Source organism: Pogona vitticeps, chromosome 2 (assembly GCF_051106095.1).
Source record: "Pogona vitticeps strain Pit_001003342236 chromosome 2, PviZW2.1, whole genome shotgun sequence".
In the NCBI taxonomy this organism is placed as follows: Eukaryota; Metazoa; Chordata; class Lepidosauria; order Squamata; family Agamidae; genus Pogona; species Pogona vitticeps.
The window spans coordinates 143,341,438-143,365,633 of NC_135784.1; the positions used below are offsets into that span (position 1 = coordinate 143,341,438).

The 24,196-nt window shown below is 42.4% G+C and overlaps 1 long non-coding RNA gene across 1 annotated transcript; it reads left to right on the top strand.

The window, feature by feature from the left end:
- Positions 1–752: 752 nt before the first annotated feature.
- Positions 753–23,803, top strand: LOC144586299 (uncharacterized). The gene is made up of 3 exons (XR_013541052.1): positions 753–1,896; positions 2,473–2,599; positions 3,203–23,803. It is a non-coding gene; the product is annotated as an uncharacterized LOC144586299 (long non-coding RNA).
- The last annotated feature ends 393 nt before the right edge of the window (positions 23,804–24,196 follow it).

Sequence of the window (24,196 nt, forward strand, 5' to 3'; positions counted from 1 at the left end):
TTTGGGTAAATCCTGATAGCTCTCCCAGAAAAAGTGAGCTTTAGAAGCCTTCTGAATAGCAACCAGTCTTGAAATAAGTGCCGGATGGAATTTGTGACCACGTTCTTTTCACCAAGTTTAAAGCACCATGTTCAGATTTCCAGTTCATCAGCCAAATAGTCCAAGAGTTTTATTTCCCCCCCCCCTCCAAATCATTTACCTACCCACCACAAATTTAAAATGTTTGTTAGCAGGAGTCCTGTCTACACTTTAATACACTCGTGGCAGTAAAGGCTCTGGCACTCACTGGGCAAACAGATACATGGGGGCAGGGGAGGTAGTTGTAAGGCAGGATAGGTGGGCAGGCCTGGAAGGAGGGTTCACTTGCTTGTTTGTACAATGAGTTTGAAGTTCATCAGCACCAAAGAAAATTGAGAAGAAGTTAAAGGATATGGACCCCAGTAGCTTGGAACAGTTTGGTGGACAACAACTTCCAGAATCCATTTTTTATAGTCCACGAAAGGCATGTTCCCAGGCCCTGACCCATAGGCAAGGAGGTCGGAAGAAGGTGCACAGCAGACAGTAGATGAAGCAAAAAAGGAAGGGCAGGTGATGTAGAACATTGGTTCTTAACCTTGGGTTACTCAGGAGTTTTGGACTGAAACTCCCAGAAGCCTTCACCACCAACTCTGCTGGCTGGGGTTTCTGGGAGTTGCAGTTCAAAAACATCAGAGTAACAAAGGTTAAGAACCACTGATGTAGAACAGTGGTTCTTAACCTTTGTTACTCGGATGCTTTTGAACTGCATCTCCCAGAAACCCCAGTCAGGACAGCTGGTGGTGAAGGCTTCTGGGAGTTGCAGTCCAAAACTCCTGAGTAACCCAAGGTTAAGAACCACTGATGTAGAAGAACCTTTGAAGGGAAAAGCTGAAGAGCTGGCTAAGTTGAGGGCCTGCTCCCTGAAGAGCCTTTTATTTGAGGGGAGGGGGCCCCAGGTATCTGCTGTGGTGGTGAGAGGGGTGCAAGGGAGCCTCTCACACAGCATTGTTTTTTTCCTTGTCTGTCACTGCCCCATTGTGTTGTTTTTCAGTTTGGAAGGCAAGCTTGGATATAACAGCCTTGGAAATAGCCACCTAATATACCTGGAAGGTGTCAGCTCAGGGAAGGTTGGCCTACAATCAGAACCTGGCAACTTAGTTGGCTTTTTCCTCCTCCTTTTTATTCCCATTTTTTTCTTCTTCTTCATATTTTAGATGGTAAGCCTGAAGACAATGACTTTATTATTCACTCTGAACTAATCAGCTTTTGGCATGATGCATTACTTGAGTATAATTGGGCTACTTTCATAGCTAGCCTTTCCCCAAACAATAAATGCTGAGTAAATGGGTCTGTGTAGTCCCAAAACTGATACAACATTATCTAAGAACACTCAGTCCAATGTACTCTTTTGCATCGTATTTCCAAGGGCCACCATCAGAGCGGTCAGTATACAAACCCAAAATAATAACAAAAATGTGTTCTCGAAGGTCTTCCTTTCAATGTTGTTTATCTGTGAATTGTTTAATTTAAATCACCATGACCAATATCATCTAGTCTCAGTGTTGTTGTTGTTGTTTTTGAAGTATCATGACCAGGAATGTGAAGACTGTTTTTACATGTGGGACACCAATGACTAATGGCTTTACACTACAGTATTTAAAATCTGGAAATTGTAGAGCCCACCGTGAAGCACACTTACTTGGAAGTTCGATGGCATTCAGAAGGACTTACTTCCAAGTTATTAAGGATTATTACCACCTCTGGCTGCTTCAGATACACCCGACATGGCAAAGTTTCAGGGCCTGAAACTGGGTGTGGGACACCTGCTATGATGACTGAGGGATTCCGGGAAGCTCTACTCCAAGCTTTGTGAATTAGGTAAGGGGAAAGCAGCTCTCATGGAAAACCATTCCTACTGTTGTGAAAGTGGGCATCTGTGGGTGTGTGCATGCAGCCATACATTCTTACCTACCTACCCAACCACCTCCAACACATGTAAGTGTATGTGTGTGTGTGTTTCTCCAAGACACCAAATACTGGTGTTGTCATGGACACCAATGACAATCAAGATGCACAGGTTAGTTGGTGGAGGTAAGCCCTGCACAGTTAAGCCCTGAATAGTGCTGGCTGAACATCAATTTATGTGGGCTGTGACAGTGCAGCCAGCTAAATCAAGTCCCTATTTGTAGAATATGGTTTGCCAAGGGAATTGAAGGCATGCTGCAGACACCCATACCCCTAACTTCTCTCTCTTCTGCTCATGGGACTGGTGTCACTAAGCCAGTGAAATCTCCATGTAGTTCACTGCAAGAGGACAGCTTGTTTTCACAGCTGAAATCCTTTTTCTTCAGCCATTCTTTGCTTCTATCCAAAAGATGTGGGATCATAAAACATGGCTGAGTGGGTGTACGAGCTGCAGTTTTCTTCACCCCACACATCTCTCTCTCCATGCAGGCTGGTATAGGAAACAAGGTTTAGCAGGCAACTAGAAAAGGGGAAAATGTTCATTTCTGAGATGTTTTTCTGTATTTCAAGACCGGCTTCACTTTGGCCCTGGTACCAGGAGATGCCTGCCCAAAATGTAAGTGCCATGAGTTAATTCTAATTTTCACTACTGAATGATCATCACCCTTCTTTCCTCCAAACATGTCGCTGACATGGATTGATATGGATGGGAAAGAGACCTTATGAATGTACGAAGAAGCCTTAAGCTGAGTACGTGTCCCTCTAATCCAGTTACATGTTTTGGTAGGCAGCAAGTCTCAAAGGCCTCTGGCCTCTTCCTTATTAAAAGTTACCTCACCATTTAGCTCTGGTTGCCGGGGATTGCCTTCTGCATGCAAAAGTACTGTAAATGTGCTGCCACTGAGCTCTGCCCCTCCACTTGTCTTGCAGTTTATCATGAGGATAACAAACCTATGTACTGTATTCTGAAAAGGTTTCTGCATTGTTAGTGAGATCTTATATGACAGTGAAAGACCTGAATGTCTCTCTTTGAAAGTGCTCCATTTGGCTGGTCACAAAGTAAATAAGCATTTTAAAGTGAATATTTGAGAAATTATTTAGCAGGGCACACAATAGCAGGTCTTTTCATGGACGGTGTGGGTCTATTCATGTAGGATTCTTCAATAACACTCACATTTTTCTTGCTTGTTCTGCGTAACACAAGCATTGCCTTTCTCAGATGTCAAGTGTTGGAAGATACATAAGCAAAGATCTGGTAGCTGCTGGATGGGAAATTAAGGACAGTTAAAAGGAAGCGCTTCTTCACCTAACTCGTGAATGACAGAATTTGCTACCCCACAAGATGTGGTAATGTCACCAGTTCAAATGGCTTTAAAAGGAGATTAGATAAGTTCACAGGATATATCTACAAGTGGATAATGGTTATGGTGGCTATATGCTTACTTCAAGATCAGGGGCAATGAAAACTTGGAACACTTACTTCTTTGGACTGCAGCTCCCAGAATCCCCCAGCTAAAATGGCTTCTGGCTATATTAAATGGGAGCATCTTGAAACTGCAGTCCAAAGGATAACTTTTCAGAACTCTGCAGGCAGTATGCCCTTGGGGGCAGCAGTGGAATATTGCACTTACCCTCACACCCTGTTTGGGGGGGGGGCTTCCCATTTAGATCACTGATTGGCCACACTGGGACCAGAATACTGGAGAGAATAAGCCTGTCCTCTGATCCAGTGTGGCCCTTCTGTATTCTCACGTTCTTTCCTGAATAATATCATGGTCACACAAACATACCAGAGTTGCAAAGAATGCACTTTCCTCCATCTTCCTGAGTCTCAAAAAGAATATTAAAATACTTTGAGGCTGTCTCTTGAAATATGCTGTGGTTTGTATCAAGAGACTGGGAAATGAGGGGATAATGGTTTCAGTTGCCTTTGAAACTCAGCTCTGTTAGCTGGTGTCAGATAGGTAGGCCATAAGAGAGAGGGATAAAATGCTGTTAATTAGAAAGTTTGGCCAGCTGTGTCTTATCTGTCTGAGAAAGTTTCTAAAGTAAAAAAAACAAAAACAAAAACAAAACACATTCCTGACAGGACTCTCTCCAAGCTAATTATTGAGAACTGGTTTCAATTGAGAAGGCAGGGGGAAAGGAGTGAAGTTACTTTACCAAAAGTTGCTCCCTTTTGGAAGTTTTTGGGCAATGTGGGACCTGATTGGTGGAATACACTCAAAGGTCAAAAAAGGAGACTATTGGGTATAAAAATGGCATGAGGAATTTGCTTAACATAGCCTGGTTTCTCTGAGGAGAATGCTGAGCTCTCATGATGTCTCACTATTTGATTTATACTCTGCCTGTGCTCTGGAATTGTACTGAAGTTCTGTTTCAATGTAAGCAGTTTAAGATAGTTAGCTCTCTTATTTTGTGTGGAAACTGTTCTGGAATTGCCTTAGCCTCAAACCTTTTTGAATGTGCATTTGCTTCACAAAAGTTTTGACTGCTTTTCAGTTTTTTTTTTTTTTTGGAACTGCTTGTAGCTTTATTTCTTGTTGACTTTTTGCAACGTCTTTTATAAAATAATAGAAAATCTTATAGTAGTTTGGTTACACTAAAAAGAAGAGGGTTTGCAGGTACTAAAGAAAGGTCCTGCCTTGTGCCTCTGCTGGATCCTATATACTTTGTGGGCATTTGGCATGCAAGATAAAGCATGCAACTCGAGAATTTCAGTAACTCCCTGGAGCACTGAGGAGTCAGGGTGACTCAGAGTGTTGGAAAAAGACCAGAGAGGAAGATTTCCCCTAGCCATCAGCACATTGGCCCCTGGAACTTACCCATATTGGGAAAATCTGGGTAGTGTGTGTCTGAGTGATTTGTGAGGGCCTCTCTGTCCCAGCCAAAACGGTGACCGTTTGTCATTGATATATCCAGACTATTAACCATGTGCCTGCATCTGCTCACATGAGTACCCAGAGGAAGTAACATACAGCTCAACATGTAGCATAGGAAGACAGAGAGACACTATTCTGTTCATCCCAACATATTCACTCTTGTTCGGTTCCAACTTCACAGAGAGTTTTGGCCTTCTTCTAGTGGGTAGGCAACATTCCCCTTTTCTCTACACCTGGAAAAGTTGTTTCTGCTGCTTTAACATGTGATAGTAGATAGCGCTGCCAGGATCAGATCTGGAGATCTCACCTGCTAAGTGTTAGTGCTTCAGGACAGCAAGAAAATATGCAAGCATGGATTTTTCTTCCCTCAGGTTTTAAAGTTCCTTCTGTTTTCAGAGCTTCCTGTCTTGCTGCTCAGGGCAAAAATAAGAGTCTTGCTTCATATCCAGAAGAGTGAGAGAAAAGCTGTCAAACTGACCATTTAAATTCTGAGAGCAAGTCTTTGGGCCAGATCTGGCAATCTGACCATTGAAACAGTCGCACAAGTTTTGAATTGCGAATGGTTTTTGAAAGAGCCTTGCAGGAGGAAAAGGGTAAGAAACACCTTCAGTATTATGACTTATTATGAAACCACAGTAGACGCCTCTGGCCTCTTAGGAGAAGGACCAGGCTGTGCTGGGTCAGACCGAGAGTTTATCGGGATCTGTATTCATTTTTGTGTTTCGTTTTTTTCCTGCCATGGATAGCTGTCTGAATGCCCTCAGAAAGCTATAAATGAGAGAGGAAAGACAGTATGGTATGAGTGTTGGTCCACCCAGCCATTAAACTCATGGGGTGACTGGGCCAGTCAAAATCTCTCAGCTTCACAAGATGGTTGTGAGGGTAATATGGAAGGAGGAGAACTAGGGTCCACCTCCCTGTGAGCTCATTAGAGGAACGGTGGAAAGAACAAATAAGAAACAAAAGGGAAAAATAAGAAAGAAGGAGACCATGACCAGCCTGTTTGTTTTTCTCAAGTAATTATGTAATTATCTACAGTTTATTCAGCATCACAGCTAATCCAGCCCCAGTGGAACCCACAGAACAACCAGCCCACTGTTCTATGTCAACCTCCCCCCCAAAATACATCTTTTAAACTTAGTCCCTGCAGGAAACACCTCTGTTCTGATTTTCTGCATTCATGGAGTTCTGATCCAGCAAGCAGTGGCTTTCTTGAATGCTTTAGAGCTGGGCTGATCCTGCCTCCAGCGAGCAAGGAGGAAAGTGAGGGGTGGAGCAAAGCAACATCTGTTGTTATCATGTGGGATTTCTCCCCCTTCTTTCTCTTCCCAGGAGCACCAGCCTGTTCCAATTTGTGGAATGCCTTTGGGTCCTGCCTGCCCCGCCCCACCCTAACCTTGCGCTCACCACTCTATTGCTCCTCCTACCTCCATCCCCACCCTGCTGCCTTGGGCTCCCTGTTGCCTTGTGGTTTCAAATCATCTTCACCAAAAGTTAATTGCTGAACTTTCCCAGAAGGAAGCTTGAGTGATTGCAATGGAGAGCATGGGAGGCTCGCTCCTCATTACTAATCAAACCCAAAAGGGTGGGCTGGAGGGAAATGGCAAGTCAGGGGAAGAGAGAGGAGGATGCCGGGGTGGGGATGGTGGGTGGGTGGAGGCTAAAAGGTTACTTGTAGTGCAGGCAGAGTAGAGGAACTAGGAGACAGGGTGGATGGGTTGGCAATTTTGCTTGCTTGAGACATCCAAACACAGCCCAGATTGTTTCCAGGAGGCAACAACAAGATACTGTACACCACATATCTAATGTGTTACACAGTGCTCTGTGGATCAGCACATCAGGAGAGTTTCTGATTCTGCCCATGTTGGGAGATGTAGAAGCAGAAGGAGAGGGGAACCAGGAAGTGGGCCATGGGTTGAATTTACTTCCATGATAATTCAGTGAGTTGAATACTTGGCTGTGGAGCCAGAAGTTGGGAGTTTGATTCCCCCCTGAGCCTCCAGGGAGAAGAGCCAACCTGTGTAGCCTTGGGCAAGGTGCATAGTCCCAGAGCATCCCCAGAAGAAGGGGATGGTAAGCCATCTTTGAATACTCTGTACCCTTAGAAAATCCTAGAAAGGATTGCCATAAGGCGGAATCATAATTTTAAATTGTTTTCCTTACTCAACACATCTTCCTGCATCTGTCTGATTTCACTGTGTTGTGTTCATTGATATCATAAGGGCATACTTTAGGCCAGAGCTAAGGCCAGTAGGGTCTCTATCCAGAACTTGTTCCATATGTTAGAGCTTATCCCTGTAGGAGACACGGAACGTATCTGACAATATGTAAAATGTTTTATTGCTTTAAATGGGAGGTGGGGTTGGGAGAGCATGGGGAAAAATTAATGGACTTTAGCTGCCAGAATAAAAGCTACCTTGGTCTACAATTGTAGGCCTTTGGGTCCACAATTCCCTACTGACTACAAGGTCTGGACGTATAGTCCCAAAAGGTAACTTTTTCAAGCTCTGCCAGTGGTCCCTGCATAGCCAAATAATCTAATAATATATTCAATCTATATGTAATGAAAACAGGGGTATCACCTGCTTACAGTTTTATTTATGGCCAATCTCTGGAAATTAAGCCTTGCTTTCCAATCACATGTTATTAAGTTAGGTTATCATGAAGTACCCCACTGTTGTACAGAGACCAGTTTCAAAGCCAAGAGTTTGTCGTTGCCAAATTACTGGACCTCCACACCAAGTTTCAATAACTGCTGCAGAACTGCTGGAAAGCTCAGCAGTTTAGGCATCTGGCTGTGGGGCCAGAGGTTGGGAGTTCAATTCCTTGCTGTGCCACCTTGACTGGGGCTGGACTCGATGATCCATAGGGTTTCTTCCAGCTCTGCAGTTCTAAGATATTGCTATTATTGTAACCTCAAAATGTGGCCATTTTGTGTGAGGTGGGGATTAAAAGTTTCCCACCCTCCTCCAGAATTCTCAGGCTCCCTTGACATCTTTTTTTGTCCCAAGGAAGCCATTATGGGCTGCAGGATGAGAGGAAGCATTTAATTTCTGAGAACTGGCACTGCCAGGATTATATTACTAGCAGTGGCCATTTTCAGAAATTAAACACTTCTCCCCTCCCGTCCTGTGGCCCCCAAAAGCTTCCCCAGGAGGAAAAGGATCCAAATGGAGCCTTGGAACCTTTGAGGTGGTGAATTTGAGACTTTTAATTTCTGAAAAAAAAATTAGTAATGACTGATGTCATCCTCAGTCTTATGAAGGATAACAATCATGTGTTAAAATTACACTCATTGCTTTCCTGATCAAATGGGAGAAAAGACATTAATTTAACTAATGCTTTGAGAATAACACTTTATAGGTGCTGCTGATACATTTCCTACAAGTTTAAAGTAGTTACTTCTGCTGTATTTGTGCGTCCACAACACTCTTCCTTCTCAAGGAGAAGACACCCAAACACATCTCCCTATGAAAACTGTCCCTGTACAAATGATTCCTCCTCCTGGCACTTCAAATGTTCAAATAACATGCGGGGCGGGGTTGGGGGGGGAGCAAGGTTCAGGAAGTATATGCTACACAAACAGAAGCCCCTCAGTTCTTACTGCAGCTAAAACAACTACAAAAGAACAAATGCAGAGAGCAACTGCCCCAGTCTGGTGATCTCGCCCAGAGATCCTCTCCAGCAATTGGGGTATGTAGGAGAGACCTGGGGTTCTTCAGGGTGTCCTTCTCCCTTGGAGCTTCCTTATAAGCTACTGGTAGTTTGATTCCCCCTTCCACACTTTCAATCCTATTGTGGAAAGCTTGAAAGAGTACAAGGACTCCCAGAGTCCCCTAAGGGAACACAACCAAGAGCCGTGCTGCCTTGTGGGATTGTGATGTCCAAAAAAAGACAGACTTTCTAGACTCTGTGTTTTGGAATACTCTAGATATAAGAAAAGCGAAGTCCCCCCCCCTGCTCCTTGAAGTGGCCATTAGCAAATGCTTCTCCTTTGGGGACCAACAGGCAATTTCCAGGCATGTCCTGCTAAGGCACGTTGGGGAAGTGTCTGAACAGATGGAGAGTTTTCTGCCTTGCTTCACCTCCTGCTACAGCTTCTTACCAATGCTATCAGGTTTTCGAGTATATCCTCAGTGGTGTGTGTGTGAGAGCGTTTGCGAGAGACGGAGAGAAAAAGTGTGTGTTTTCTCTGCCTCTAGTCTTTTCCTATTAGAAACCAACCTCATTAGAACCCACCCGCCCCCACACTTCCAGCTGGGAGTCTTAAACCTTTTGTGAAAACCTCCCTTGGCTGCTGCTGACCTCAGCAAAGCTTCTCAAGGACAGTCTCGACCTTCTGGGGGGGGGGAACCCTCTAAAATCTGAGTTTAGGGAAGAGAGGGCTCCCTCGCTATTGGACCACCACCTGCCAACAAGATGAATGCCTAGAGTGAAAAATATCAGCCGTGGGAATGAAATCAATTGTTGGCTGGAAGGGCTGATCTGGACATGAATCCCAAACTCCAGCAATTGGGTTCCACCAGGCCAACACAAATCAAATTGTTTTCCCTAGGAACAGTGTTGCAAATTAAAATTCCAAATCCACCTCTATTTCCTAAGCCGTCAGTGCCCTTTTATATCGTCTTTCAAAATACACACGTGGGCAAAGGCCCAGAACTCCTATTAAGCCATTTAAGACAAAAGGACAGTTGTCGAGGGAAGATTTGTAATCAGTTCACATTTATTAAGTGCTAGACCTCCTGGTGGTTCCCCCCTTCTTCCCCCCTCTTTATATTTTCATAAAATAGACTGAGACACGGGGACTCTCCTAGGCCACCTTTTCTAATTAAAATAATTGCAACCTCCCAGCATCACTTTGGGGCATATTTCTTCATTTTAGCTCTTGAAAGCCAACTCAAATGAATCTGTAATTTCAAGCAAGACTGGAATAGTTACTTCTCTTCTAAGCAGAGCTGGATTTCTTTTTTCACTGTCCCATCCCATTACTGGGAAGAACGAAAGAAAAAAAAAAGGAAGGGCTGTTGTTCTCATTCCTTCTCATCAATGATTAAGTGTTTATTGAATTCACTTTTTGAGAGATATATTACCAATGTATGAAACAGACATAGTAGGAAACGCAGTAGGGATCTTGTGGGTATTGATGTGCTATCAAGGAGTCAACTTATGGTGATCCGAACAGCCTTTTCAAGGTGAGACATCCCAGTGCTACCTCTCATGAGTCTCCATGATTAAGCAAGGATTTGCACCTGCATCTCTAGAGTCCTAGTCTGTCACTCTATCTAGTACATCTTCCTGGGTATCAACATGAAACTTGCTTTTTGACATATGAATGGCCGGCACGAACATTAGGCAGAGTGAACAATTGCCTCAGGCTGCAGGTGCTGTGGGGCAGCAGTGGCTACCATTTTTTCCTGAGCCTATTGGGCATTCCCCCTTCTGTATGCTCCAATATAGAATGCCTTGTACACCCCACTGAGCCTGCTGCTCAAGGGAAGGCGCTATCCCATTGCTAATGTTGAAGCAAGGGTTCATCTGCTAGCGCAGCTGGCTTTTGCTCATGGAATGGGGGGGAGGGCGCCATCTTGTCTTTTTACTCCCTCAGGTGGGATAATGTCTTTCAGCAGCCCTGAGTGGAGGTGTAAGTGGAGTGGCAATGGCAGCCCTGATGTCAGGAGGCAACATCTTTCTGTAGCTGTTGGAACTAGGGGCAGCCCAAGCTCTTCTGCCACTTGAGGTGTAAAGCAACATGGCGAATCCTGCCCAGCCAAGTGCCCTTGCAGGACAGGCAGGCATTTCTCCATCCTCTGCTGTAAGAGGAGGAGGAGGCAGCAGCTGTGTTTCTACACGCCATGCAGGATGCAGAGAGAGATAAGGAGCATCCTCCCTCCCCATAGAGACAAAGAGGGGGAGCAGGAGAAGATGGCTTTCTTAGGGGAAAAAAGATAAATGGCAGCCATTAGTACGCGGGGCATTCTGTTCAACCACCAGCTACCCCCACACACACTCCGTCTGACTCCTGCTTACCTCCTTTCTGAAGCAGAAGGTCAGCCATCCACTTCTTCAGACACACTTACCCTTTTGATGGGTGAGGCTAAGAAAGAGAGACTACCTCGAATTTCACAGCCAAGTGAAAACTGGAGCCTGGCTCTCCCACCCCAGTCCAAAAGTCCAACTGCTGCAGCACATGGCCTCTCCATTTGGATACATGTGTTTTTGTCTAACACTTAACATAACCTCGTTGCTCCAGATTCTGCATGTCAGGGCCAAGCTATTTTTTAAAAAAGGATTCTCCAGGAAGTGATGGAATACTGGCTGAATATTACAAGAATTTTGAAGATGTTTTAGGTTTACCCTTTAAGGAATTAATAGAAGAAATAGAAATACTGTATAAGAAGAAATTCCCACTTCATGGAAAGAAGCAATAATTTCAGTGATACATAAAGAAGGTACAGATCAATCAGAAATCCAAAACTATAGACCAATTTTGTTACTGAATGTAGATTATAAATATTTTGCATCAATATTAGCAAACAGATTGAAAAAAGTTTTGATGCAGATCATTCATCAGGACCAATCAGGACTCCCAAGCAAACTACACCAGAGCACAGAGTGCTGTCCTCTGAAGATGCCAGCCACAGAGACTGGCGAAACATTAGGAAGAACAACCTTCACAACACGGCCAAAGAGCCCAAAAAACCCACACCAACCAACCAATCAGGATTCTTACCAAAAAGACAAATGAAAAACAATATCAGGATAGTATTGAATGTCTTGGAATACTATGAAGCTCACCCTGAAAAACAGATGGCATTAATATTTTTCGATTCAGAGAAGGCTTTTGACAATATGAACTGGAATTTTTTGCTGCTACAGTTGCAATTAAAGGAAGCTGGAGATAAGTTTATAGGAGAAATTAAAGCAATATATTCTAAACAAGAATCAAGAATCAAAGTGAATGGAGAGCTGACAGAAACTATTCAAATTGAAAAAGGCACAAGGCAAGGATGCTCGCTGTCCCCACTGTTGTTTATTCTCATGTTGGAAGTCCTGAAGCAATAAATCAGAGAGGATAAGAGAATCAAAGGTTTAAAGGTTAAAGGAGAAGATTTCAAAATTCAAGCCTATGCTGATGATTTAGTAATAATCAGAAGAACCTATGATGTCAATAGAAACATTAGTAGAGACAATCACTGAATATGGATGTATGTCAGGTCTTAAAATAAATAAACAAGAAACACAAATTCTGATGAAAATATGACAAAAGAAGAAAAAGAAGAATTACAAAAACACTTGACATTGTGTGTCAAGAAACATGTACGGTTAGGTACTTAGGAATTAATATGACAATAAAAACCCAAGTACATTAATAAAGGACAATTATATGGAAGTAATGAAAGAAATCAAAGTAGGTTTTCAGAAATGGTCTAAACTCCAATTATCCCAAATGGGTAAAATAGCCGCAATAAGAATGAATATATTACCAAAGCTAGTTTTCCTCTTTCAGACAATTCCAATATTATTAAAACAAGATTTTTAAAAAAGAACTGAATAATGACCAAGTTTGTTTGGGATGGGAAAAAAACAAAAATAAAACTTAAAGCTGTTCGGGACAATAAACAAAGAGGAGGGTTTGGCCTACCAGTCTGGATGAATTATTATAAAGCAGCATCTCTGTCCTGGGTGAGGGAATGGGTTATTCTACAAAATGGGAGACTTCTGAAAATTGAGGGGCATGGTTTAAGGCTAGGTTGGCATGCCTACCTGTGGTACCAAGATGATAAGCAATGCAAAACATTTAATTTACATTTGATCGGGAGAGCTCTCTTATGGGTTTGGAAGACAGTTAAGGCATAACATTATAGAAAAATACCATTATGGGTAGCTCCATTAGAAGCATTCTCCGGCAAGAACATCTCAAGGAACAAATGGGAGATATGCCGAGATATTAGATAGTGATTTTAATCTAAAGAACAAAGATGAACTGGCAGAACAAGGTATTATCTTAGATTGGTGGTTGATAAATTTGTTGAAATCAAGATATGTAAAAGATAAAGCTACAGGGTTTCAGAAAAAGAAAATACCTTTGGATAAGGGGTTGCTGGACTCAGAGGAAAATTGATTAAAGGTTTTTATAATACTTTAATGGAGCAAAAAAGGAAGATGAAATTGTGAAGGACTGCATGGTAAAATGTGCTCAAAATATAGGTCATAATATACCATGTTTCCCCAGAAATAAGATAGGGTCTTATAATTTTTGCTCCGAAAAACACATTAGGGCTTATTTTCAGAGGATGTTCTATTTTACAGTTATGTCATCTTCTTCTGGTTTCTGCACATGTCATCTTCTTCTGGTTAAGGGCAGGGTTTCACTTAACTAGGGCTTATTTTTGGGGTAGGGCTTATATTAAGAGCATCCTGAAAAATCATACTATGGCTTATTTTCGGGGAAACAGGGTAGAACTAAATTTGTGCCTGGTCACTAAATGTGTGCCTAGTCACAAATTTGCGGACAAAATATTAAAATGACTCAATCTATAAATCTAAAAGAAAATATATACAAAATATTTTACAGATGGTATGTAACACCAGAGAAATTAACAAAAATGTATAAAAATGTTTCTAATAAGTGCTGGAAATGTGAAAAGAAAGTAGGGAGCTTCTATCATATGTGGTGGATGTGCAGTAGGGCCAAGGACTTTTGGAAAATGATTCATGAAATGATAGAGAAAATTTTAGGGGTTAAATTTGCTTTGACACCAGAAATTTTCTTATTGAATGTATTACCAGCTACACTTGAAAAAAAGAGACTTACTTGACCTTACACCTGATAACTGCAGCTAGAATTGTATGTTCCAGTAAGTGGAAGACTACAAAGGTGCCGACAAAGAAGGAATTTATTGAGAAGATTTTGGAATTAGCAGAAATGGATATTTTGACAGATACACTAAATGATAGACTGGATAATAATAAATGGGAACCTCTTTATACCTAGTTGAAATCTACACCAATTTAAGTAGAATAGATTAGATTAATATTATGTGAGAGAGTATAAGACAAGATGAAATGAATGGAACATATTGTAATAAATCACTCTGGTTGCAACGGATAGAAAAGTAGAAAAAAAATACAATAAAAATAGTTTAAAAAATTAAAAAAGGATTCTAAGTTGGTTGAAAAGTCTAAAAAACCCTAAATCAGACAATAGGCCGAGGCCAACATTTCCCAGATATTATTGTAGCCAAATACTGCCACTGGTACCTGCTTCACTTCTCTTTTCCTTTTCTGCTTTTATGGAAGCAGAAATGGAATCAAAGTGAACTGTCCAAACAAGTCAAGTCTGAGGAAGAGAGTGCCTTTCTGTTTCTTGCTCTGCTCGCAGAGTGTTTATTTTTCTGCCTGGGAGGATAGGGGAGACTGCTGTTGGCAGGAGGAAATTAAGGCTAGAGACAGACTATCTCTCCCCCCACCCCATTGGCATGGGAAGCTGAAAATTATATGAAAGAAGGGTGTACACTCACCCGGTTTGCTCCTTGGTAAACGGGGTTTTGTACCGTTTGATTTGACGCTTTGGCCAAAGATGACAGCTAATAGCACCATACCTGATGATGTGGGAGGGTTTAGGATGACTAGGTGTAACTGAAAGGCCAGAGTTCTCCTAGTTCTAATAGTTGAGTAGAAGAGGCAAGTGGCAGGTGGAACCTGAAATGTCAAAGTACTCCAGGAATGGGGGAAATCTGCTCAAAACCCTTCCCCCTTTTACACAAATATTAAAGTTGTGGGAGTCCTGCCAATTATTTAATAATATTTTCACATCTATTCACTACTCATACACAGATTAAGGAGACAGCAAACTTAAATTATCTAAAACTTTCCCCCAAATTCAGGAATGGTATAAAACTACAATACAGGTAAACAATTCGGATACAATGGTGGTATATTAAACATTGGTGAATTTATTTATTTATTTATTTATTTATTTATTTATTTATTTATTTATTTATTTATTTATTTATTTATTGGACTTATATACCGCCCCATAGCGCTACAAGCACTCTCCGGGCGGTTTACAATTTACCTGATGTCACACAGCTTAGAAGCCCATTAATTCCCCTCACCTTACTCTGCACTCTATTTCTCCTCCTCCTTTAACTTAACTTTCTCTTTCATGCTGGGCTTTTTACCCATCCCACCCCTGTTCTCTCTCAGTCACCACAGAGAATTCACCCAGCACTCATTCCCATTCATGTAGAAATTGAACTCTTGATTTAGAAATTCAGAATGTCACAGTTACAGTCATTCAATTGTAACAGTTTTTTAAAAGTATCTTTAGCCTACAATTTGATAAAACTTTACCTGCACTGTAGGATAACATCACCCATATTAACATTTCTTAGTGCAAATCGTGGTTTCAGCAGAGTAATTCGCAGTCCAGAAATAACTTACGCACACTCCAGCAGCATTTCCTCCACCAACGTATATTTACAGAATATTTACAGCAGTCTGGCAGCATAATGTGTAGCAATGATCTTCAAGCAGGAAGATACAATTGACTGTACAACTCACACATACATACATATACAGAACCAATCAGATTACAGGTTGCATCATCCCTGAGTTGCATCAGCACTGCTGAGTCATCATGACTCAGTTTTAACACATCTGTTCATTATGGATTCTCATTAATACACTCCATTCTGCTCAGGCCTGTAATTTTCCTTGACAACCTAAGTCCATTTTTTACCTATTGGAATGCACATTGCTTTGTGACTTTTTTTAAAAAGAGAGAGTTGAGAAGCCTAGTGGTCAATAGATGAACTGCTTAGTTCATAGCCAGACGGACGTGATCTCTTAGTTGCAGTTCATGCGACATGCTTAACGGAAGAGTCCACCAAATGCCTATGTTCAGGTGCTACTAAAACCTAATTACCAGTCAGCCCAACTGGAGCTCCAGGGGAGCCAATTTTAAGACACAATCAATCAATTCGGTTATTTTTGCTAGGCAATCTGTAGTATTTCTGTAAATTTATGTGTTTCTAGCTATTACCATTTCACAGTTCTGAGACAAACAAGCTTTCAAAAATATTTATTAGCTACTTAGTTGATAGCCAGAGGGTAAGTTAGTTATCTGACATGTTTAATAAGACAACCCAGAAATGGCTATGCTCAGCCACTACTAAAAGCTAATTATCAGGCACACGACTTAGGTTCTGGGGAAACTGATTTCAATCTGTAATCTACCCAGTTATTTAAGTTGGGATGTCATTTGTATATACATAATTTTGCATTTCTAGCTCTTACCATTTTAAAGATATTTTCGGACAAACAAACTTTCAAAAATATTTACCAAATACAGTATATTGGAGGCAAGGATGGGGAATATACTGTACAGCCCTCCAAAAGTTGGACCCCAAGTCCCATCTGACCTTACCATTGGCTTTACCATCCAGGGCTGGTGGGGGACACTCCAACAATATCTGAAGTAGTCAGAAGTTTCCCCCTCCTGCTTCAAGGGATCTGTAACTAGAACAGCTGAGCTGCTCCTCTGAAACTGGCATTGTGTGGTTTAGTTCTACTAGGTGTGACTCTAGTTCAGCCTTCCTTACTCCCGGGCCTTTTCCAGATGGGGTGAACTACAGCTCTCCTCTCAGTCTATTCTATCTCATTGTGTGCATTCTGGTGCAAATGAATGGTTGTAGAACCACAGAGCCTCAGAGATGTGTGGAGCAGAAGAGGGTCTGATACGAGAAATCCCAAGTTAAAGTATTGTTGGGGCAATCCCCATCCTCTGTTTAAAAACTTCCAGTGATGAAAAGTCTACTACTTTCCACTGTAAAACCATTTATAACAAGCTGTTTAAGCAGTTCTTATGTCAGGAAGTTCTTCCCAATGTTTGTTTGATACTTCCTTTCTTGAATTGAAGTCCTACCCCCTGGAGCCAAAAAAACTGTTGAAGCCGAGACTGTACTACTTTGAGCACATCATGAGGAGGCAAGATTCTCTAGAAAAGACAAGAATGCTGAGAAAGGTGGAAGGCAGCAGGACAAGAGGAAGACCCAATACAAGATGGACTGATTCCCTAAAGGAAGCCACAGGCTTGAGTCTGCAAGAGCTGAGCAGGGCTGTTGAGGACAGGAAATGTTGGAGATCACTCATTCATAGGGTCACCATAAGTCAGAGGTGATTTGACGACACATAACAACAACCACCTCTGAAGCAGCAGAAACATTTTCTCCATCTTGCACAGGACAAGTTTGCTGATCTTCAGAATGTCAATATTCTCTTCTCAAACTAAACATACCCAACTCCCTCAACAGTTTGTACCAAGACATGGCTTCCAGAACTTACTTACTTCTTTCCTTCATTTATTCTGAATATTTATATACTGCCCAACTTAGTGACAATCACTACTACAGTGGACCCTTGACTTACAGACAGCTCGACTTACAGACTTTTCGAGTTACAGACTTCTCTGGCCGCAAAATTTAGGTTCGACTTGCAGCCAGAGAATTGACTTACAGACCAGAAAAAAAACCAAAATGGAACAAAAACGGACGGTTAGGAATTAATCGGTTTTCAATGCATTGTAAGTCAATGGAGACTCGACCTACAGACTTTTTTACCTGCAGCCACCATTCCAATATGGATTAATTCCGTAAGTAGAGGGTCCACTGTATGGGTGGTTAACAATAAATATAAGAAATTCAGCCCTCCAAAACTGAGTTTCACACAATAAATACCCATCACCAACAGCAATAAATGTTAAAACAAAGACACTATCACCATCTTTGTCATTTGGGCATATTTCACCTTGTTGACATCTTTTTTAAATCTTACTGCCCAGCAGTACATATGCATCGCTATGAAGACAGTTATGTTGCCATGTGCTGTTCCACATTAAAAAAAGAAGTACTCTGCTGACTGGAAGACTTAGAACAGAGTGTATCAAGACATGGAAACTGAGGTAAGAATGGACTCAGTTTCTAGAACCCATAGGCAGAAAACAAGGAAATACTGTAATCACTGCCCTGGAGTCAGCATTTTCCCTTCTTTTCCCAGAGTTCCACCTGGTTTCTTTTAAGGACTAATAATATATATTACCAATCAACAAAGGCAGAGCTTTAAGGCAGACTCTGAATTAACAGAAGATTAAAGGAGGCTAATTACACTTCACACCTGCACACCAAAGGAGCTATGGGGTCCACTGTGGCAGAGAAGGTAAATCAGCCCACCACCCATCTGGGAAATGCTGTTGGTATTATTACCTGGGCACTCACCAAGTCATGGTGATGATTCAGTGCTGCGTTCCAGAGAGAAGGCAACGTAAAAGGCTTGCCTTTCCTATTCTCAGCTACACTCTGGAGCATTGGTTTACCTGGAATTATTTAACACATGCCTTGTGCCTTAGAATGGTTATGTGGCTCTTGGTGTCTTCAGGAAATAAAATAATAACTGGCTTCAGAAGAAGAGTTCAGCCGATGAGTAGCAGAGGACAAATGCCCATAAACACAAGGGGCAAATTGCTAAATTTGCATGTGAAATAATCATCAGCCAATAACAAGAGACTGCTAGTGAGCCCATATCACTGAAACACATCAGATTTAAACAATTTGTCATCACAGATCATGTTTAGTACTTGGAAGCAGTCTAGGTATCTGGAATTGATGCCATGGATGTTACTGTATTTCCTGAAATGGACAGCTGACAACAAGGTCCTACTTTTGTTCCTGGGTTTCATCTTCCTTTGTGTATATGTCTGTATGTGCATCTCTTTCTTCTCTCTCTTGATAAGATGGGAAATAGGCTGATGAACTCATGCACAGACAGAGAATCAAACACAGAGTTCGACCAACCATCTCAGGGAAAAAAAACACCTGTCACATTTTACAGAAGCTTTTCACATATTTGTAAAATTCGTTGCAAAATAAGAAGAAACATAACTCTTTTATTCTCAATGTGTTTCAAAATGCAATATTTTTAATCATCATCTTCCTCTTTGAACTGCAGAGCTGGAAGGGACCCTATGGATCATCGAGTCCAGCCCCTGTCAAGGAGGCACAGTGGGGAATTGAACTCCCAACTTCTCACTCCGCAGCCAAGACACCTAAGCCACTGAGCTAGGATAACCGAGGATTAAGCATTTTTCCCCATGTGTATATATATCTACATATAAACGTGTTGGCTATAAAAGAAGAAGAACCCACACAGCTGTTTTCTTTTATGGTGCATTTTTTACAACTTAATCTCCTGCAATTCTATTTCCAACCAAATTAGGCTGAAAAACTATGGTGCTTGTGTTTTGTTTATTTATTTGGATTTCATTCATAAATAAAATGGCATCCAAAACACTTCCTGACCAGAAAAATTGGCTGATATGGGAATACTTTTTTCAGAATTAGATATGGGAGAGAAGAAGCTCTTGGCAAAAGGTAAATGAGACATCATGGGACAGAATCTGCGGAGATCAAAGCTATGCAGTCAGCTGCATGGGGCAAGTAGATGGGAGAGGCTGGGAAGACCACTTGTTCTGACAGCAGATTCAGGGCAATGTCCACAGAGACAGATCATGATATAAAGAGTTAATAGGTTGGGGGGTCTATTGGCCAATTTTCTGGATGACACACCAAAGGTATCAGAGTGGTGTCATGGTTACATTTTTGGACAATGAGTGAAATGCAAGCTCAGTCCTCAAATAGCTGCTCAGCTTACGGCGTAATGTGGGACCTTGTTATTCTCTCATAAGCTAACTGACCTCATAGCATCTTGTTCATTTTCTGGTCTACTTTGGTCCTTCTTCGCTATCTGTTAATGATTCCCTAAAAAGAATGAGGGATAAGTTTATTTGGAAAGGACTTTACTTAAAAACAAAACAAAAAATAAATGAATAAATAATCCACCCACCCCACTTCTCTTCCCGCCATTTTATGGCCCCAGAGGACCCTTTCTCAAGAAGCACAGGACCTTCTTCCAACAAGTCCCTACTATCCACTCTAGCTGTCCTTTTTGCCTGAGGGGAAAACATCAAACCCATTCTTGCCCAATTTGCAAGAAGCTCACCAAATCGGCTCTCAAACTTTGCCAGATACACCTTCAGTCTTTCCTCTGGGAACAGTCCCTTCACCCACCTGACCCTACTGAATCTCTGAGCATGGATACAGTCAGGCAAAGTTATCTATCAGGAGCCCAAAGCCTTTCTGAAACTATATCCAGCCCATCTTCTTCACTCTCAAAACCAGTCTCAAAACCACTGGCACCAGCACTTTCAACATAGAACTCAAAGGTCAAGATCATGATCAGCTCCAGTTCTGTCTCAGGCTGCCTCTCCTCCACCTTCTAAGAAAAAGCAATCTACACCAGAGACTTTGAAACCTAAAAAGACTAAACACGTGCCAAAGAAAAGAAACAATCATCCTGAAATTCATCTCTCTTCTCTGATTCCAGGCGATCCTCCGAGAGACCTTGTGTGTATCAACAAGACATCAGAAGGGGAGCAGACCCCCTCTACCATCTTCAGACCAAATTTTGTCCCTGGCTTGCAACACATTCTTCCCAATGGAGACATTTTTCTGCATATGTGATCAGTAGCCTCCCTTCCATTCTTGGAAGCCTACAACATCCCAATCTCTCCTCCAACATGGAGCATTTGGATGTGAACCCGCTCGGCTACCAATGGAGTGGAACACCAAGATGAGCACCTTACAGTCTCATCCTCCAGTACTAGCTCCACAACACTCCCATAGCTCAGCTTCCTACTCGATGCCGCATCTTTGGTATCGTCATGAGGATTACCATCCACATACCTGGTCGCTCCCAGACTAAGACCTGCGCCAGCCTTTTGACCCATACAATGATTTTAACCCTTATCCTCAATATGACAAATATTCACATTGACCCTCCATGAAACCACCAACCTATTATGCTGGTCGACAACATGGCATGACACCATACCTGGACTTCTACCGGCCAAGTACCTCTCAGCATTGTGCTTACTCACCACACTCTAGGTCGCCCGCTCTTCGTGACTGCCTTCCTTATCCGGGGCACCATTTTTCTGAACACCAACCCATACCTCCTTAGACAGAGCATATGCCCTCCGAGGCTTCGGCATCATCACTACCACAGGTCACTACCAAGCCCATGAACCAACTCCACCCAGCTGTCCCTTGAGATGTTGCACCTCCAGTATTGAAGAGTTTGAGATTGACAGTGGCCTCGTAAACCACCTGCACTGCTCAACTACCCTCTAATACCACTACTTAACATGATGCTTCTGCCACTCAGCCTCACAATGATTCCCGGGCTCCTCACCACCCGATGTTGAGACCCAGCCCGGAGAGAGCTTTGATGTCAGCCAACTTCCAGTCCCACTCTCCCATTCCCACTGATGTTCACCATGCGCTCTTCCAGCTCTGGCTCCTCGCTCCAACCTTGATGACTCTCTCAGATGCTACTACGAGGAATCTGAAACAAACACTCCCAACTCCTAACATCATAGATAACCACCCTCCATTTCCCCCAGAAAACTATGCCTTCTACACCAATCTAGTTCTATGCATGGCCAAATCGCACCAACTTGAGGTTGAGCAACCACCTCCCACCAAATCCCACCTGGTTTTCAATAATATCAATAAAGACAAACTCCCACTCCTTTGTCTGGGATTTATCACCTGACTGCTAGAGCTAATCAGAGAGTCTTGGTCCAGGCCTTCCTCTTTCACACAAATCCCTCCCTGGGAAATCTTTAGAAGGCTCAGGATGTTGATAGATCCTTTCTGTTAAAACACCTTCTTCCCAACTCTGTCATAGTGGAAGCATCCCAAACCAGATCCAGAAACAGATCCAACATTGCACATACTAACAAGGAGGGAAGAAAGCTCGATGTCATGGGCCGCCGTATGTATTCCATCTTGTCCTTCACACTCAGAATGGCTAACTATCTAGCAGCCGTGGACTCATAGGATAGACAACTCTGGAACAAAGCTCTGCTGCTTCTGAGGACCCTGCCAGAGGATAAGTATGCAACAAGCCTCCATCTCTAGCTAGGGTGTGGGTGGGAGTCATTTCATGGTTTTAGCTGCGCTACTACATGTCCAGTCAATCTCAGAAGGTCAGCCTGAGTCACAGTCGCTCTGCTCCTTCTATGAGGATTAGTTCAGTTGCCAGTTAGGCTGTCGTAAAAAGGCGTGGTAGTTTTGGTTATACCGGCTTCTATGGGTCCATTCTACAGAAGAGAAAAATCTGGGGCAAAGATCCACCTCGGTGCCACCGACAGGCACTTAGTACCAACAGAGTGACCTTTGCATTGCCTTCATAACCTGTCTGGGAACAGCAGGGCTGCAATTTCCCCCAGCATTTGGGAGCTTATGCAAACAACAAAAGCTCTTAACCCAACATGCTAAACTAAAAGAGTATTCTGCTCATTGAGTATGTTCTTATGATCCCAGTCCCTGCCGCTGCCCCCCGCTACACAGAGTGTTGTTTTTAACCTTTAAACCCCCTAAACAGCCTTGACCCAGCCTCCCCTCAAAGGATGGCTTGCTCCGTTTCCCCTGGTTGATTAAAGTTAGGGGGGGGAGGTCAAGGACTGGGGATTTTTCTGTAGTTGTGCCCTCTTTGGATTTTCCTCCCCAGAGAATCTCATCAGGCATGCTTTGTCCTCGCCTTCTTGAGAAACTAGTGCAATCTTTTCATTTCATCAGACATTCAGAGAGTGAGAAACATGCTACTTTATGTCAACCTAGTTTTTTTTTTTTAAAAAAAATCTGCTCTTTGTTGTTTTTATCTGTACAACTGTTGTATTACAATAGACTGGCAATGTTTTTCTGTTAATTGTATTATTCTTGGGTATGTTTTTTAAAAACTTGTAAATCAGCCTAAGGACTTTTTGAAGATCAGGGAGGCAGATGTAAAGGTATAGATAGATGCAGATATACCCTTCCTCCATTATTCTGACTTTATATTGGTTGAACTGTCACAATTCCCCACCTCCAAAAGAGTCCCGGGGATTGTAGTTTGCTGAGGGTAATTATAATTACGTTGAAAATCCATCACTCCCCTCACAGCACTGCCTGAGAGTTCCATCTTTTCCCATGAAGAAGCAATGACTCTCGTTTTGTGCTGTAATCTTACACACATTTAGCTGGGAGTAAGTGTTGTTGGGCTTAGTCCGGGCTCCTAACTCAAAATGTTGTCCAATTTTTAATTTAAGGGCTTGTAAATCAAACACAAGTTTCATATTGATGACATGATGACAGACAGACAGGGATGCCCACATGAGTCTGCAAACAGTCTTCTGTGGTCAGAGAAATATGGGTGCTTCCACAGCCAGAAGAGCAGGGCAGGACCAGGCAAGTGGGCCAGTCTGGCTGCTACTAAGGATGCTCAGGGTGCTGAGTACAGAACAGGTTGCCTCTTGCTCAGGAGTTCAAGCAAACATGAACGTGGTAGAAGGGGGTAGAAAACAGAAGACATTAAGGGGGAAGAATCAGGCATATCTCACCCACCCCACACATAATAAATTGTCTACAAAACTATGCATTTCACCAGCTGTCAGAAACCCAGAAGAAAGCATCCATCATCTAGGAAGCTCCAACAGCTGAACAAAGTCTGTTCTTTTAAACAGGTAACACCAGCATAGAATGGGAGACCTGAGGGCTACAAACTGGGTGATGATCAGCAGGTACAAGTCTGGCAGTGGGTAGAAATGGGATCTCTTGGGTCAAATATTCCCAGTTGATGGTCAAAGGGCATTAAAAAAACTACATGAACACAACGGACAAGTGTAAGTCTCTCTCTCTCTCTCTCTCTCTCTCTCTCTCTCTCTCTCTCTGTGTGTGTGTGTGTGTGTGTGTGTGTGTGTGTGTGTGTGTGTGTGTGTGTGTGTGTGTGTGTGTGTGTGTGTGTGAGAGAGAGAGAGAGAGAGAGAGAGAGAGAGAGTCTTTTTCTGCCTGATCCTCTCTACCTAGTCAGCAGAACCAGGTAAACCTGAATGGCATAGCTAAGGGCACTGTCTGAGATTTTTGGAGGCAGGGTGGAAAATACACAATGAAGTTAATATGTCTGGCCTAGGGCATGCTTAATGACTAAAATAAAATGAAATAATGTATTCTATGAACAACTGCTGGACAACATTTTGTAACTGAATTTTCTCATCCTTAAGACAATCATCCATCCCTTTGTGGCTTTAAGGACAAGTTTTGTACATCTGACATATTCTCTCCATGCATGAAGTCATTTAGTTTTAACAGGTTTCCCCAACCTAGAGCCCTCCAGATGTTTTAGATTATGAGCCCTCCACTTCTATTCAGAGCACGTTACCATAGTCGCTCGAG